General features: G+C 32.0%; 1 protein-coding gene and 1 long non-coding RNA gene across 3 annotated transcripts in view; one reads left to right on the top strand and one right to left on the bottom strand.

Moving 5' to 3' along the window:
- LOC134269992 (glutamate receptor 2-like) overlaps window positions 1-18,025 on the bottom strand; it is a 33,334-nt gene that overhangs the window by 11,334 nt on the left and 3,975 nt on the right. The gene's annotated exons all lie outside the window — the stretch shown is intronic.
- Window positions 6,953-11,874, top strand: LOC134269991 (uncharacterized). Its single transcript, XR_009992703.1, has 3 exons — window positions 6,953-7,060; window positions 10,056-10,136; window positions 11,409-11,874. It is a non-coding gene; the product is annotated as an uncharacterized LOC134269991 (long non-coding RNA).

Below are 18,025 nucleotides of genomic sequence, written 5' to 3'. Positions count from 1 at the left end.
TGATGAGAAGCATATCACATAATTATGATTTGATATAAAGTAGATCCTTATTCAAGACATTGTTATATCTTTAACATTATTAGAGACATCACAGAAGTTTAAAGCATTTCTTTAGAAAACACCAATAACATTAGCTATCGTAAAGTCAGCAATGCAGTACTGTTCTTTTGAAGATACTTCCGTTATTAGAAGCATCAACTCGGTATGCAATTCACAATCTTTAAATGCATGTTCACTGAGAGATTGATTGTATGTTGTTTAACGTCCCTTTCAAGAATTTTTCACTCACATTGAAACGCTACCACTTGCAGGTGGAGAGCTGCAATTTTGTCCTATTCTCGGCACCCAGGGCCATTGAGCAGTTAGGGATCATTTTCGTGCCAGCACTCACTGCGACACGGGACCTCGGTTTTCATGGTCTCATAAGAAGGCGTCTCTGCGTCCCAAAGTGGGATTTGACGTAAGGATCAACTCCTTGCTTCGCGACTCTAGAGCACACGCTCCAACCAATGCGCCACGCGGGTGACTATTACAACACAAGCCTGTTTAATGTTATGTGCCTGAATATGTGATCAAGTTTGAGCCAATCAAAGAACTTTGAATAATAATGAAAAAAAACAAAAAAACAAATAAGAACTATCATTTTATCCAAGTTGGAGAAGTTGAGTTCTATACTATTAAGCTAATTTTAACATTCTAGGAATCTAAAATTCTTTTCCCTTTCGTTTCTGATAGTAGCTGTGTTATCCAACTAAAAAGTTAAGATACACGTAACAATGTCAGAAAGTGTTGATGTTTCTCCATCAACAAGAACTTGTTTCTAAGACGTTAATCCCTGTTGATAAATAGCGGGCAAGCCATTGCGATTGTAAGCGAGTGCCCCCTTTTGCCCTCTTGGCATTCCCACTTTCTGATACCAAAATTTTGTATTAAACTTTGCTTCTTGATCGATTTTTGTTTCAAAAGAAACGGTTACGAAATGAAATTATTAAGACTAGTTTGCTGACAAAACTCGACTTGGCGGAAGTGGATTCACAGCGACAATGATTGATGATCATGCAAGGAACCAGTAAAGCACAGCACGCGACACACATATCCTGTAAACACACGGTTTATCAAATTTTTAACCTAAGGCCAACTTTAGAAAAATGTTGGTTGCCCTCTCCTTACCCGGTCTCAAAATATTGGGTTGGTAAGCAGGTAAGAAAATTATTATTTCTCAGAAAATTTTGATGTCAGTGCCATTTTTTTAATCATATTATCCAGAGTACACCTTAAAAAATTGCTTCCTGGAGGTTAAAAAAATTGAGTCTGGCCATTTTCAGCCTGTCGGTTGGGAGAGGGCAACAAACTATTTTATTTTAATTGATTGATTGATTGTATATTGTTTAACGTCTCTCCCGAGAATTTTTCACTTATATGTAGACGTCACCACTTGCCGGTGGAGAGCTGCAAATTTTGTCCTATAGTCGGCACTCAGGGCCATTGAGCAGGGAGGGATCTTTTTCGTGTCAGCACCTACTGCGACACGGGACCTCGGTTTATACAGTCTCATCCGAAGGACCAACATCCCACAGTGGGATTCGAACCCGCGACGTAAGGATCAACACCTTACTTCGCGATTCTAGAGCAGACGCTCTAGCCACTGCACCACGCGGGCGACTTTTTTTTAACTGACCTAAACATTTCCATTTAAAGATACATGTATACATATTGTACATGTAATTCTATCGATTATTTTAATCCTAAAAATATTACTAAAGGGAACAATTTAAAATTGAAATATGGCAACTACTCATAGAAAATTTTATTTTTATTTTCTTGGAGTTATTTTGCATTTTTTGGTCGAAATTATCCATTTCAAATAGAACAGTGCGACATTTAACTCCGGACACGACATTTGTCCGGACTTTCGCCAACCACTTTTCCAAAGATACATAGAAAAAATTTATGTCATCCGGTGGGATTTTTTTAATCGCACAACATGGACTAACCTTTACACCTGAATATCTTCCAGTTTAAAAGATATTACACCTGAAATCAAGAAATCCCATGGGATTATGGTGGGATTTTCTCTCCTAACCAATATCCCACCATTATTCTGTGGGAGAAAAATGAGTTCTGTGGGATTTTTTCTCCTATAGAATCAAAATTCCCATTTTTAACCTTACATGGGATTTTTTATCCCATAAGTTGTGAAATGGGACAAGAAGTTCCATAATTGTCACAAATAGGATTAAAAGTTCTCTATCATAATGTTTTATAGAATATATTATCCTACAGGAGAATGGAAATTGATTTTATCTCTTTATTTCTTTCCCTTTGAAAATTTCAGTCCTAACTCTTTCCATTTATCATTTTACATTTAGAAAGTACATGCTATTGCAAGCAAAATAATACCAAATTGGCAAAATTTCATAGAGAAATAAAAAAAGTTATGACCATTCAAGAGAACACAGCAGTACGATTAACAGAAATTTGGCATGATGATGGATTCTCCCTATGAAAATTTCAGTCCTCTTACAATTCATCATTTTACATTTAGAAAGTACATGCTATTGCAAGCAAAATAATACCAAACTGGCAAAATTTCATAGAGAAATAAAAAAAGTTATGCTCATTCAAGAGAACACACCAGTCCGATTGACAGAGTATAACATGATGATGGATTCTCCCTATGAAAATTTCAGTCCTCTTTCAATTTATCATTTTACATTTAGAAAATACATGCTATTGCAAGCAAAATGATACCAAATTGGCAAAATTTCATTGAGAAATAAAAAAGTTATGCTCATTCAAGAGAACACACCAGACTTAAGTACAATTATCGGAGTAATATGACATGATGATGGATTCTCCCTTTGAAAATTTCAGTCCTCTTAAATTTATCATTTTACATTTGAAAAGTACATGCTATTGCAAGCAAAATAATACCAAACTGGCAAAATTTCATTGAGAAATAAAAAAGTTATGCTCATTCAAGAGAACACACCAGACTTAAGTACAATTATCGGAGTAATATGACATGATGATGGATTCTCCATATGAGAATTTCAGTCCTTTTACAATTTAACATTTTACATTCAAAAAGTACATGCTATTGCAAGCAAAATAATACCAAACTGGCAAAATTTCATTGAGAAATAAAAAAGTTATGCTCATTCTAGAGAATACACCAGTTCGATTGACAGAGTAATTAACATGATGATGGATTCTTCCTATGAAAATTTCAGTCCTCTTACAATTTATCATTTTACAATTAGAAAATACATGCTATTGCGAGCAAAATGATACCAAATTGGCAAAATTTCATTGAGAAATAAAAAAGTTATGCTCATTCAAGAGAACACACCAGACTTAAGTACAATTATTGGAGTAATATGACATGATGATGGATTCTCCCTATGAAAATTTCAGTCCTCTTACAATTTATCATTTTACATTTAAAAAGTACATGCTATTGCAAGCAAAATAATACCAAACTGGCAAAATTTCATTGAGAAATAAAAAAGTTATGCTCATTCAAGAGAACACACCTGTCCGATTGACAGAGTTTAACATGATGATGGATTCTCCCTATGAAAATTTCAGTCCTCTTACAATTTATCAATTTACATTTAAAAAGTACATGCCATTGCGATCAAAATAATACCAAACTGGCAAAATTTCATAGAGAAATAAAAAAGTTATGACCATTCAAGAGAACACAGCAGTACGATTAACAGAAATTTGGCATGATGATGGATTCTCCCTATAAAAATTTCAGTCCTCTTACAATTCATCATTTTACATTTAGAAAGTACATGCTATTGCAAGCAAAATAATACCAAACTGGCAAAATTTCATAGAGGAATAAAAAAGTTATGCTCATTCAAGAGAATACACCAGTTCGATTGACAGAGTAATTAACATGATGATGGATTCTCCCTATGAAAATTTTAGTCCTCTTACAATTTATCATTTTACATTTAGAAAGTACATGCTATTGCAAGCAAAATAATACCAAACTGGCAAAATTTCATAGAGAAATAAAAAAGTTATGCTCATTCAAGAGAACACACCAGTCCGATTGACAGAGTAATTAACATGATGATGGATTCTCCCTATGAAAATTTTAGTCCTCTTACAATTTATCAATTTACATTTAGAAAGTACATGCTATTGCAAGCAAAATAATACCAAACTGGCAAAATTTCATTGAGAAATAAAAAAGTTATGCTCATTCAAGAGAACACACCAGTCCGATTGTACAATTATTGGAGTAATATTTACATGATGATGGATTCTCCCAAAATTTCATGAAAATTTCAGTCCTTTTACAATTTAACATTTTACATTTAAAAAGTACATGCTATTGCGAGCAAAATAATACCAAACTGGCAAAATTTCATAGAGAAATAAAAAAGTTATGCTCATTCAAGAGAACACACCAGTCCGATTGACAGAGTAATTAACATGATGATGGATTCTCCCTATGAAAATTTCAGTCCTCTTACAATTTATCATTTTACATTTAAAAAGTACATGCTATTGCAAGCAAAATAATACCAAACTGGCAAAATTTCATTGAGAAATAAAAAAGTTATGCTCATTCAAGAGAACACACCAGTGCTTGACAGACTTAAAATTTCAGTCCTCTTAGTACATTTTACATTTATCGGAGTAAAAATATTTCATTGACATGATATTATTCTCATTCAAGAGAATACACCAGTCCGATTGACAGAGCAATTAACATGATGATGGATTCTCCCTATGAAAATTTTAGTCCTCTTACAATTTATCAATTTACATTTAGAAAGTACATGCTATTGCTCTTATTCTGTATTTTCTGTTGATGTGCAGTGCTAAGTTTGAACTATCTCGTAAGATTTCAATACATATTTATAAAAAGAAAAAAAACAAAAAAACAAAAAACAAAAAAACCTGAGATGCTTGATATTAAACAATAGTGCTAGTATCCCTATTTAGTTTATTTCACAAGTTCTGTAGCTATCTGAAATGTACTGTTTGTACACTTTGAATACAAGATCATTGGTAGGAAAGTTAAGTACATGTGTATACTTTTCACACAGAATTTACATTTGATATATCTTTTACATTTGTTATCTTTTACGTTCAGTTTTCTTATTTTTTTTTAATTTCATTTATTTCTTCAATTTGAACGATATTTATGTGTGAAATTGTGATTTCTAGAATAACATTAAAACATGTTCATGATGGTATATATAATATAATAAACACATTATTTTCTTTATATACCAACAGTTCTAAGGAGACCTCTTTGAGTATTTACTATAATTTAAATCAATGATCTATAAATTGTCATTTTTCTCTATAAAACTTTCAAAAAAATTCTTTTTCGTCCAAAGTTTCTTAAATTAAAAGTTACATTGGCTATTATTGTTTAGATGAAAAAAAAAATCAGGTAAACATAAAGACCATAAGTATTTTAAATCTATAACTTACGTACTAGAAAGGGACATAACTCTGTAGAGAGTGTCGTATTATGATTAGTGTCCCAGATCGGACATATATATTCTTTTAACTAAAGTTCAAGCTATAAAATTTTATAAATGATACATTTTTATATTATCGATAAAACAAAAATAGGACATATTCATAAACGCGTCACAAGACCCCACTTCGAGATATTGACTCTGTTGACTTCTAAACGCTTTAGCTTTGGACGGGACTATATTTTTGGACGGGGGTGTCGATCCTAAGTTAAGCTCAATGTGATTTTTTTTTTTTTTTTGATATTTGTCATCTGAGTTTTATTTCAAAGAAAAAAATTATCAACTTATGTAGTATAACCTGTTTTTCTTAATTTTGCAGTAAACATGGTAAATGTTTGAATACTATAATAAAGCAACTTAAGTCTGCTGTTAAACCCACCCCCCCCCCCCCCCCCACCTCGCTAACTTTCAAGAATCCAATATCTTCACCCCAGATCTCGATAGGGTATGATACATGTATGTATATACCTAGAGGCAATTAAGAGTCTTTTGTTTTCCACAGGTAGCAAAACTGTCACAATTTGCTTGGAACTAACAAAACATACACAGGGGATATTAACACTCAGAGAGTCGAATTAACAACTGAATCTCATGAAAAACAAACTCCATGCTTTACTAAACCTCCGGATTGATGAAGTCATAATTTTTTTTTCAATTTCAATTTAAAAATTAAATCCAACATTTTTACACCATTCATAATTGATAGCAAACAATAAATATAAATTGTATATATTTTCCCCCTTAAAAATATAAACTTGAATCATGTTTATGAAAGTAAAATGAATACTCGTATAATAGCTTTTAATTTTTCATTCTACGTTTCACAAAAATGGGATTTGAAGAGACAAAATTTTATAGGTTACTAGCTATTGATTATCACATGAAGGATATTTGGTGAATGATACAATTTTGAACATCATACATGTAGAAGGTTAACAATATATCAAAATGCCGTGAAGAAAAAGAAGACGGGGCTTTATTGAGGCTATGTACTGCTGACTGGACTTTCAAACGCTGACCATGCAAATAAAGTTTTCTTGACGTTTCAAGGGAAACATTTTATTTTAGAGATACACAGAGACTACCCCCCCCCCCCCACTACCCTCCTCCTTCTTATCATGTTCTCAATGATCATGATCGATGTCCCATTTATATTAAAATATTAATATTTTTGGTATTGGACATTTTAATTACCATTATTTAAATTTTTGTTGTTGTAAATACTACCATGGGTATTATCTATGGTAGTATTTACAACAACAAAAATCAGAAAAAATAGGCCTGATAATTTATTTCATTTCTTTTTTTTTTTTTTGCTCGTGAACTGTGCATTGTTTAAATTAAAAAAAAGATAAACCAATAAATAAAAAAAGCAGCAATATTCTATCTATGAATTCACTTCTTAAAAATTCTGTGCAGAAGGATGCATTTTTTATTAAATCCCTAGAATTACCCAATGCCAACCAAGGAAAATAAAAAACGGCGACAAGAGATTATGAGGAAATTTCCACATGATGTTGACAAAGACCTGCTCTATTTTTGTAAGTAGATTTAGAATTATTGAATTTGTTATTTATTTCACATGTTACTGCATGGATCATAGATTTTTTTTTAGTCTAAAGATCTAGTATAAGATCATCCCGTTTCCTCTGATTTTATAAACAGACTTACAGTGTCTTCAGATGTTATGAATTTCTGTTTTGTTTGCAAAGCTAGCAGTCTAGTCGATGGGGATATTCAGTAGTACATTATACAAGTTAACAAAGTTAAGAAAATTTGTATTTTATTTCAATTTCCTCATGTTACTGCATGACTTGAATGTGTACACTAGCTATGATTTTTTATATTGTCACCTAAAGATCTAGTTGCATACAGTTTATAAGTACAGTGATGTGCCATAAGTGATCATTCACTTTAATTTTCCTCTGATTTTATTTTTAAACAATGTTGACTTACACATATTTAATGTCTTCATATTATTATGAATTTCTTTCACTGATAAAGTGTTTGCAAACCTAGACAGTAGCATTTTAAGGTTGGTGAAAGTTATCTAGTCGATGGGGATATTATTTTTAGAAGAGTTTTCGACATTTCAAGTTAACAAATAAATAAAGTCGTGTTATACACATCAACGAATATTAGATTAAATTTTGAAAATTCGAATTTCCTCAATGACAATTAACGTTGTAGTACTCGTTCGTTCGAATATTCTCATTGAATGTGTACACAAGCTGGTGATTGTATATAACAAAGTATTAAGGTAGAAATATATTGTCATGTCTAACTTTGTCTGTAATTTGCAAGTTACAGTTTATAAGTATCTTGATCATTGTTGATTACAGTCATCAGCATTACTGATTAGAAAATTAATTCTTATCTTCTCTCAGACATGGTAAAAGTATCCCACTACTGTAGTGTACTATAGGGATTAACAAACATTGCGTGTGTTGCAAGTATTATTTCTTTTTCTTTCTTCTTCTTCTTTTTTTTTTTTTTTTTTTTTTTGCTGTCAAGATAATTTTTGAGATATAATATGGGGATCAGTGTTTAATGATTAAATATATTACATGTCATGATGGACATAACTAATCACCCCAAAAACTCCTAATTATATTGTATCCAAATATCAAATTACTTAATCTCTGTTAGAAAATTTGTTGATCCTCTGAAGTTTACATAAGACATGTACCCACATGATTATTGATATAATCAATTATTAAAATGTTTTTTTTTTAATCTCTGAAAAACAGTCTTAAAACTTTGAGTGAAAATCAATCTTTAAACTGCTAAACTTATTTTTATACCATGAACACATAGGAAGGAATATCATTATTAAGTTATCTTCATGTACTTTTGAGGGGAAAATTATACATCTGTGTGCATGTTGATCCTTATGTGTAAGTAAATAATAAAAGACACAAATGCTAAGACTTTTTTATTTTACATATTTATTTGTAAAAATATTTTTTATTACTTTAAACTGAAATAAAAAACATTCTAGCTTTATTACTAATAATATGATTTTTTATTAGAAATGATAGGGAATTGGATATTTAAGAAATAAAGTTCACTTTTTCATGAATGTTGCAGTATAACCTGCTTTGTTAATGTAGCATAGATTTAAATTACACAAGGACTCCCAATTTCAATAGTCATCGCCCACTGACTTCAAACACAAAGGTAGCCGCACAAGAATTACATGTATATGTGGCCTCCTAAGCGTCAGACACAGAGATGGGTGCACATGAGATTTTCATGAATATTAGGCCTTCTTAGCTCCTAACCTATCGACCTGCCTAATTTACATTCCCGTAGAATTATTAAGAAATCAACTCTCTTAACTTTCAAAGAGTTACCACAGAGAAAAATAAAATGCCCCGCCACAGCATGATATGTCCGTCAAATATTGTTCAATAATCATAAATTGGTTAGAGTGAAAGAAAATCAGGTAACCTTGATTAACAGATTGACACAGATTTCAATGATCTAATTTCCATTTCTTATCATGTTGAAAATATTGTACATGTATACATCTCTAAGAGACTTACAGTGTAGGGATTAATTATAACTAAATAATACATCATATAATTCTAAACTGGCTGTGTTAGAGCTTAACAAATATCTATCTGCAGCTTTAAATTGTTTATTGAATATTTTGTGAAATAATGGAAATGCTACAGTCTAATAAAAAAATAAAAAATAAATCATTCTTTAGACTATAAAATTCTAAGTGAGACATGACTGCAATTTGTTGCAAATATATAAAAATTGAAATGTAAATTTTTTTTTCAATGAACACATGTATAATTAGCTTTAATTATATTATACAATACTAATTTAGTTTTAATCATACACTAAAACATTAATTTCTTTTAATTACATTAAATCAATTGAAAGATCTTTATCTGGAATATAGCCATCAAGAACTCTTAATTAACACAAGCAACTATGAGGTCACAGTGACCTTGAAATAGGCTAGACAGGATTTTTCATATTTGGCCATAGCATTTTTATTGAAGATCAGAGCAACCTACTTTTTGTGTGTGTCACACCGTCTACCCAAGAAGTATTAGTTGACAATCCTAGGCCTAATAGTATTCAATTTATGAGCCGGACACGAATGGACAGATGGACGGACGAACATGAAGCCTATAATACATGCATAACATAATACGTCCCGTCTTAAGACAGGCGTATAAAAACAGACATGGAAATATGGCATCATCTGACATCATGAAAAATTCTCAAGGGCATAAAACTACTATAGTACAGATACTGGTAACTGTATGCAGAACATGCACAAAGTTTCATTTATGGTATATTTAGAGATGAAAATAATTAATATTTTGTACTTCGTCCTCTTAGGGTGAATTTTAGTGTCAGTCATTTTGGCTGGATTGAGAAATTTGAGTGATTGATAGTTTGATACTCAACATGATCAATTCATTTTCTAAATTTGGTGAAAATTTAATCCATGCTTTGTTATTATACATGTAATTGATATTGTATGATTTATTCTATTTTTTCCTTTAACAGAAAATGAAGATATATATACTGACATATAGTGTACATGTACCTTGAAGATTTGTCCCCCTTGTAAATACAAGAAATGCAAAGGTAATTCTTTGTGAGAATAGAAAGAATTAAGGAATACAATGTAATAAAATTTTTCAAACCATACAACAAAAACTACTTTGAATAATTACGGTAATACGCAACCAACCATTTACAATTGAATTCTGCAGTTTTATTTCTTTAATATTGAAAAAAAACAAATTTGATAATTTTTAGCTCACCTGAGCGGAAGGATCAAGTGAGCTTTTCTGATCACATTTTGTCCGTCTGTCAACTTTTCACATTTTCGACTTCTTCTTAAGAACCAATGGGCCAATTTTAACCAAACTTGGTACAAAGCATCCTTGGGTGAAGGGGAATTTAAATTGTTAAAATGAAGGGCCAGGTCCTCTCACAAGGGGAGATAATTATTAAAGAAAGACAAAAATAGGGTGGGGTCATTAAAAAATCTTCTCAAGAACCACTGGGCCAGAAAACCTGACACATATGTGGAAGCATCCTGGGGTAGTGTAGATTCTAAATTGTTCAAATTATGACCCCTAGGGGCTGGGCGGGGCCACAATAGGGAATCAAAGTTTTACATAGAAATATATAGGAAAAATCTTCTTCAAGAGAACCACTGGGCCAGAAGAGCTGAAACTTATGTGGAAGCATCCTGGGGTAGTGTAGATTCTAAATTATTCAAAATCATGACCCCTGGGAGTTGGGCGGGGCTACAATAGGGAATTTAAATTGTCCAAATTAAGATCCATGGTTAAGAATTGCATGACCCAGTCAAAGCTTCTCAGGTGAGCGATGTGGCCCATGGGCCTCTTGTTTTAGCTCTACTGGTCAGAGACCAGAAGAGCTTATGCGATAGGAAGGTGTCCCTTTGTCCGTCCGTCTAGCTGTCCATCCGTTGTCTGTCCGTTGTCTAGCTGTCCATCTGTCTGTAATTTTTCAAAACACTACTCCTCTGTTTTATTCTGATTTCAATATAACTTGGCACACAAGTAGACTGCACTAAGGTACGTAGTGCATTGTTTTTTTTTTTTTAAATTTCAATGAACAGTGCTGCCATGGTTACTAAAAATAGAAATTTCTGTATAAAAATTCCTTTAAAATGCTACTCCACCTACAATTTTGGTATGATTTCAATGTAATGTGGCACCAAGTAGACTACACTTAGATACATAATTCTCTTTAATGCTGTCGCAAAATTTCAAATCCAAGTGCTTCTTTTTCTTTGTTATGCATACAGACCAGTAGAGCTACAGTCTCATCAGAGACTTCTTTATTATCCTTTTCATCACACAGCAACTTTCTTTTTTTCAGTATACACAGATATATACATACACATAAAAGGAGACATCATCTCATGATCTGTGGATCCATTGAAAACTTTAAGGACAAAACTGTTGATAATTCATTCATGTAAAGAGTGTTGACTTGAATATTGAATATCTAAATGGAACTAAGTTAGAGAATTAATTTAATAAGTATTATATTGTATATTACTGAATACTCTTTTTATTCATCTGTCAAATTTCTTAATTAAAAATTAAACTTAAAGGCTTAAATAAGGATTTTTTTCATTATTTTAATTAGAACAAGTTCTTTAATTTATTTTTCTCTTACATAATTGATAAACAGGCATTTAAGGTCATGCGCAATGTAGTTTGCACTTTATTGGGTTCTTCCCTGGAGTTCAATAGTTCCACTAAAGGAAGGACCTGTGTGCAATATTTTTATTGTCTATATATGGATTTGTAAATCTCCTCTAAAACAGTTTTGATGAAAAAAAATCTGGAATTTATGTTTTGTAATTTTTGTACATTTGTCTTTGAATAATGCAAAAATTTTCAAACTTTAATATCTTTTCAAAATCCCTGGAAATGCATGCTGATTTTTTGTCTAAAAATATGTAATATGGTACATGTATTATAAGTTTAAATATAGAATTTCTTGAAAAATTATCAGTAGGTAAGATACCTTGCATATTTCCTTAAATGTAAAATTAAGGGATGTGTACCTTTATTAAATGAACTAGGGAATTCATGAAGTGTGCATATTTATTTAATAGTGTTTTATTTTGCATGCACTATGCCTAAAGGCAGAGATTTTTTACTGGGTGGTAAATTCCAGGTGAGGGAGGGGCTTATTTTGTACAGGTGTGAATGCCTTGGGAGCTACCAGTCTACCTGTGGCCATCTGTCTCCTAATTCCTATACACAGGAAGTGGTTTAATACACAGTGAAATACCCAGATGTCAAACTTTACCTGTGTTGGGGTTTTGAGAAAATTTTGAATTAATAGAAGTAATACAAACTTTCTCTGTAATCTATATTGATTTATTTATGAATGTTTGAAAACACCCCTACCCATTTAAAACAATTATGATGATATCATACTATAAACTCAAATATTACAACAAAGATTATTTTAGATGTTAAAGTATGTGTTAATAAAAAAAAATAAATACTCCAGTAACAAGTCTAACAACCAAATAAGAATTAATGTTTCATTCACCCCCAGGATTCCATGAATTGAATGAAAAGAAAGCCTTGTTAATTAACTATATTTCATTAAAAAGAAAAATGTAGTCAGGGTTTGACACATGGTGCGAGTGCACTATGTGTCAAACCCTGACTACTATGATACATGTAGGCATATAGTACATGCAAAATACTACACTAATGTTTTTATTATGCATTCCTATTATAATATGTCACCTTGTGCAACGTGCGTCATAATCTTTTTCTTTAATTTTGAACTTTCCATGCTTTAGGTATAATGTACAGATAGTTTTAGAGAATAGTATTTGACTGAAGGGGGGGATTGCAAGAAACTATTTTAAAAGAATTATTTTGAATGTTAATTTTTCATCTGAAGTGTTAAGTACTGCAGAACTGTAGCTCTCTGAAATAATATATATTGACAGACGGGAGAGCTACATGTGCAGTGCCACCCATAGTCGAGCACTATTTCGGCATAGTATGTTTATGCTACAGTGTATTTAAATCATAAGAACATAATGCAAGAATAGTAGGGTATATGGGTTATGTCACAGAGACAAACTGACAGGAAGCATAATAATTGACAATATGCATTTATGACAAGAAAATTGAATTCCTGAAAGAAGTTGAATAAATTTAAGCCACTGAAGTACCAATCTAGTTAAAATTAGATGTTAGATCTGCTCACATAGTCACTACAGTCAGTTTAGAGAGTATGTGTGCGGGTCTAACATCTTATTTAAATTACATGTAGATTGCTGAAGTAAAAGTTTAATACCCAATATCATTCTGCTATATTTGCATCCGCGCTAGTATTAATAGTGAACTTTAACTAACTGTGGCCTGAATCTCTTATTTTATGTGTTTTGGGGGTCCAAAATCAAGGTGCATACAGATGTTAAACAAAGAAGAAACTTGCAATGGCCTAAGGTGACTTATCAGTTGAATCCATGTCAATGGTGCATATAGTTATTTTATGTACCAAAAATAATAAGTAAAAGATCAGCAGAGTGCTTTTATTAAAGAAGTAACAGAACTAAGGAAAACTTGTCTTCTACTGGATGATAAGAAACACTGAGTAGAGTACCACCGCAATTTTTGGATCCATGCCCTTTCATCATGTTTATTTTTGAACGGGTTCAATGAACTGTCAAAAATTATGGAAATGTTTCTAATTAAGGTGTAGGTAAAATGTTTTGAAATTAGTGAAAAGGTAAAATTGTTAAATATTTTTAATGCAAACTACCAGTAAATGTGCATAATGAAGACGGTTGATTTTTTTTTCAACATTATTTCTTGTTCATTTGTCAGATCGGGTTCGTTATGTGTAAAATAATTTCCAGCTGTCATTGGAACAAAAACAAGGCATGATCAGGATCATACAAAGAAAATTTAGAGTAAAAAATAGGTAAATTATTACAGTTTGTTCATCTGAATAAGTTTTAAAACTCTTTGAGAATCTCAGAGTGAATGACACGCCCCAATTTCATGTGATTTTTTAATTGGAAACCCATCAGTTTAGTGCAGCAAACAGGCAAAGATCTAACAACGTATATGGATCTGATCTTGTATGCCTGACAAATGACACTTAGGCAATAAATTAACCTTAATGATTAGGAGGAAAATAAACAAAAAAGATTTGTTCTTTCTTAATTGCATTTTTTTTCTCATTCAAAATTTACATACAAGGAATAAAAGAAGGTAATCTACATACAAGGAAATTGTCTTTTTAGTTTAAAAAAAACTGAAAGTTATAGAGATAAACCACTTTTGATTTTTAGTGCTATTTCATGTAAAATATTTAATCATTTGAAAAATAAAACATTACCCCACTGCCCCCCAAATTGGTTAATTTTAAGAAATAAAAAAATGGTGTAGGAAACACAGAAACTTAAATGAAAATAAATAATTAATGGTAGTTAAACTGTTCAATATTTTCTTTATTTGGTTTAAAACTGTTGTTTCTTAATCCCATGGGAGAATTTTTTTCTATTTTGAAATAAATATGGGATAAATCCCACATTTATAAAGAGATGGGAGATTATTTTCTGTATACAAATATATGGGAGATTTTGTCCCATTATAAAGCATTTATGGGATTTTCAAACTTCTATGGGAGAAAAAATCCCACAGAATACCTTTTTCTCCCACAGAATAATGGTGGGATATTGGTTAGGAGAAAAAATCCCACCATTATCCCATGGGATTTCTTGATTTCAGGTGTAATATCTTTTTACCTAGAAGATAATCAGGTGTAAAGTTTGGTTCATGTGTTAAGTTTTAAAAAATCCCATCAGATGAAAAGTGGTTGGCATACAAATGTCGTGTCCGGAGTTAAATGTCGCACTGTTATAGATGAATAACACTTCCATACATGATATAAATGTTTTCATTTCCACATATCTTTGGAAAAGTGGTTGGTACAATAAAACATATAAAAATAAATAACACTATTCAAACTCAAAAGTCATTTTAACAATACAAATTAGAATGAGAGCAAACACGGTCTTCTTAAACAAATGTTGCGTGTACCGGAGTTCAAATGTATTTTGATTGGCGTGTGATATTTAAATTTAAAGGAACTTGATATGATGTGTTATTCTTTAAACAAGCATACATTTTTTGATTCCGTGGAATCATTTAATTTCGTGCTGATGCAAGATGCGTGGAATTTCTGTGTACTCTTCTTACACGAATTCTCACTCTCCACGATAGAGTTACTACAATATCGGTTCAATTTCACATTCCCTTTGGTAGATGCGAGTAAATACACGAAATTTTCTTCTTATATACATGTGAAATATAACCAAGCCACAAAAACTGGCCCCCGCGATTTTTGACGATTCAAAAGTATTCAAATGCACAAACTGCCATTGAGAAATTTCAAGAATACATGTATATTTTTTAAAGACTTAATCGATAAAATAATGACATGATATTACTAATCATCCGGATATAAATAGTACAACAATACGTAAAAACGGGTTGGAGAAAACTATGTTCCTAAAGCAGGCTTTGAGAAATTTATGAGACATAATCGCCATTTTGATGAAAATTTTATAGCCCGGATTACACGACACACGGACAGATTATTGTGAAAACAGAACAGGGAGTCATCAAGATATAATCTCTCTTACTTCTTCGTCAGCCGCGCTGTCACTATAGATTTTACAAAAAGCCATCAATTCGGCGTCTCATTAGCACTTTTGAATAATAAGCCGTTACATGGCCAATAAAGTCTCCGAATTAAGTCTCAATGGCATACTCGGATGGAATATGATATATAATTGATGATCCCACAATATCGAGAGTCCCTACAAAATTTCCTAATCACGTGGACTCTTTTCAATTACCCTTCTACAATCAAACACTGCTATAATATCTTTACCGCGTCATAAAGGCCCTATTAGGTGTCCTCAAAAGGAGATTTTAATCTGATAAAACCCTCGCAGTTTCTGTGAAATTGATTGGTCAGATAATTCTCTTTGGTGCAAACGTGTATCTTTTATCCATTTGTTTTTCGGTAATTATCTGTTAATTGCAAGTCAAGTCAATAAAATATAGATGTACAGGACTACTGTGAGTCAGTTTTACCTATATACATGCCAATCTACTTTTCAACTCAGTGCAAAAATTTACATGCACAATCAAGTCATCAAAACATCTTATATCTTTTCAAATGCGATTATATCCCTTTGCTCTGCGTTCGCTACCAGCAAAAACTGTCAAAGGTCTACAGGGCAAGTAAATATGGAATAAAATGATTACAAGTTGATATATTTTGTCTTCTTCTGAAATCTATTTAATATGAAGTTTATATCTCTCAGTTAATTCGATACGTAAGAGCATGATCTACGTACGAATAATTTCTTAAACTAGGTAAGGTATTGACAAACAATTTGTTGTTTAAACAAGAAGGACAAACACAATTGTTAGTCCATTCTTTACACTATGGATTGATCTTTCCCGTATTTTTTTATCATGACAAGTAGCATACAGCCGATATGACCGATCGACAGGGGTGCTCACTCCTCCATGGCACCTTATCCGACTTCTGATGTTTTAGAGGTCCGTGTATGGCTCTGCTTGTTTTTTTTCGAATGGAATTTTGCCCTTGAATACAATTCGTTATCTTTATGTAGTGTACTAAGCAAAGGTTTGTGTTCAATATCTAGGTTTGATGATTTTTTACCAGAGCATGGTGTGATATTATTTTGATATGAATTCCCAGCTCAATTCAAAAAATTGGATTTCATATCTCTTTGGAATTTGCGAAGTGCATAAAAATAAATGCACCAGAAACAGAAATAAGATTTCAAAGGTTGTATATAATCATCACGCCCTTAGCATGGGTTTTCGAAGTTTTGGGCCAACCTGGGAAAATTGTTTTGAAAGAACACAACAGAACAAAAATTGTCCACACTTAAAAATAGTATTTTGACTGGAGTGAGGTACAGGTACTTTTCAATATATCAATTTTCAAATATCAAATACTGGAATTCGCATATTTCATCATACATGCAGCATCCAATACAAAATAAGTGATAAAGCGCAAAGACTTAAAAGTTTCTTAGACAAAGGGGCGCCGTCCCCACCCAGCCCTTCCCAACCGCGTAGTTTTTGGCCTCCTTATCGACAATCAGATGCATCATGGTCTCCTTTCCTTTAATAGTTATCACTATTAGCAACTTGTAAGGAAATGAATCTAGAAAACTTGATCAACCAAATAATATGTATTTCTTGAGCAATTGCCAGACATGAAGTATTGTCATGATGAACTTCATGAGGATTCTAAATTATTTTCGGGGCGTTCAAACATGTATCTTGTCAACGTTCATCTGTCCAATGACAGGGTGTGTCAATAAATGTAGATCTTTACCGAGGTATAAATTAAGTTCTCTTGGAATCAGGTTGGCCTGTTTAATGTGAGAAAAACCAAATCTGACATACGGCTTTTTGTTGACCTTTCGCTTTTCTTTCACACACTATTTATAATACGTGCAATTCAAGATCCGTACTCAGTTAACAAAAAATACTATAGTTTACTATATAGTGAACACTTTGACACTTTGAAAAATTTGATTTACTATAGTGAACACTTTGACACTTTAATTTACTACCGGTATAGTGAACACTTTGACACATTGATTTACTATAGTGATAACTATGAAAACTTTGATTCACCATGGTGATCACTATGGAAACTTTGATTTACTATGGAAAACTTTGATTTACTTAAGTGATAACTATGACACTATACAGTGAACATTTTGAAAACTTTGATTTACTATGTAGACAACTTTGACCTCGATTTACTATAGTTTACTGTAGTTAACTATAGTTAAGACCATTTCTAATTATGATATCCAAAATATTTTAATATCACTTGGTGGGATTTCTTGGCAGTATTCCAGGTTCTCATGTTGAACTCACAAA

Source organism: Saccostrea cucullata, unplaced genomic scaffold (genome assembly GCF_032062105.1).
Source record: "Saccostrea cucullata isolate Sc308-1 unplaced genomic scaffold, CSIRO_AGI_Scuc_v1 ctg261, whole genome shotgun sequence".
Classification (NCBI taxonomy): Eukaryota; Metazoa; Mollusca; class Bivalvia; order Ostreida; family Ostreidae; genus Saccostrea; species Saccostrea cuccullata.
The sequence above is the reverse complement of the archived record's forward strand: the minus strand, read 5'-3'. Positions and strand labels throughout refer to the sequence as shown.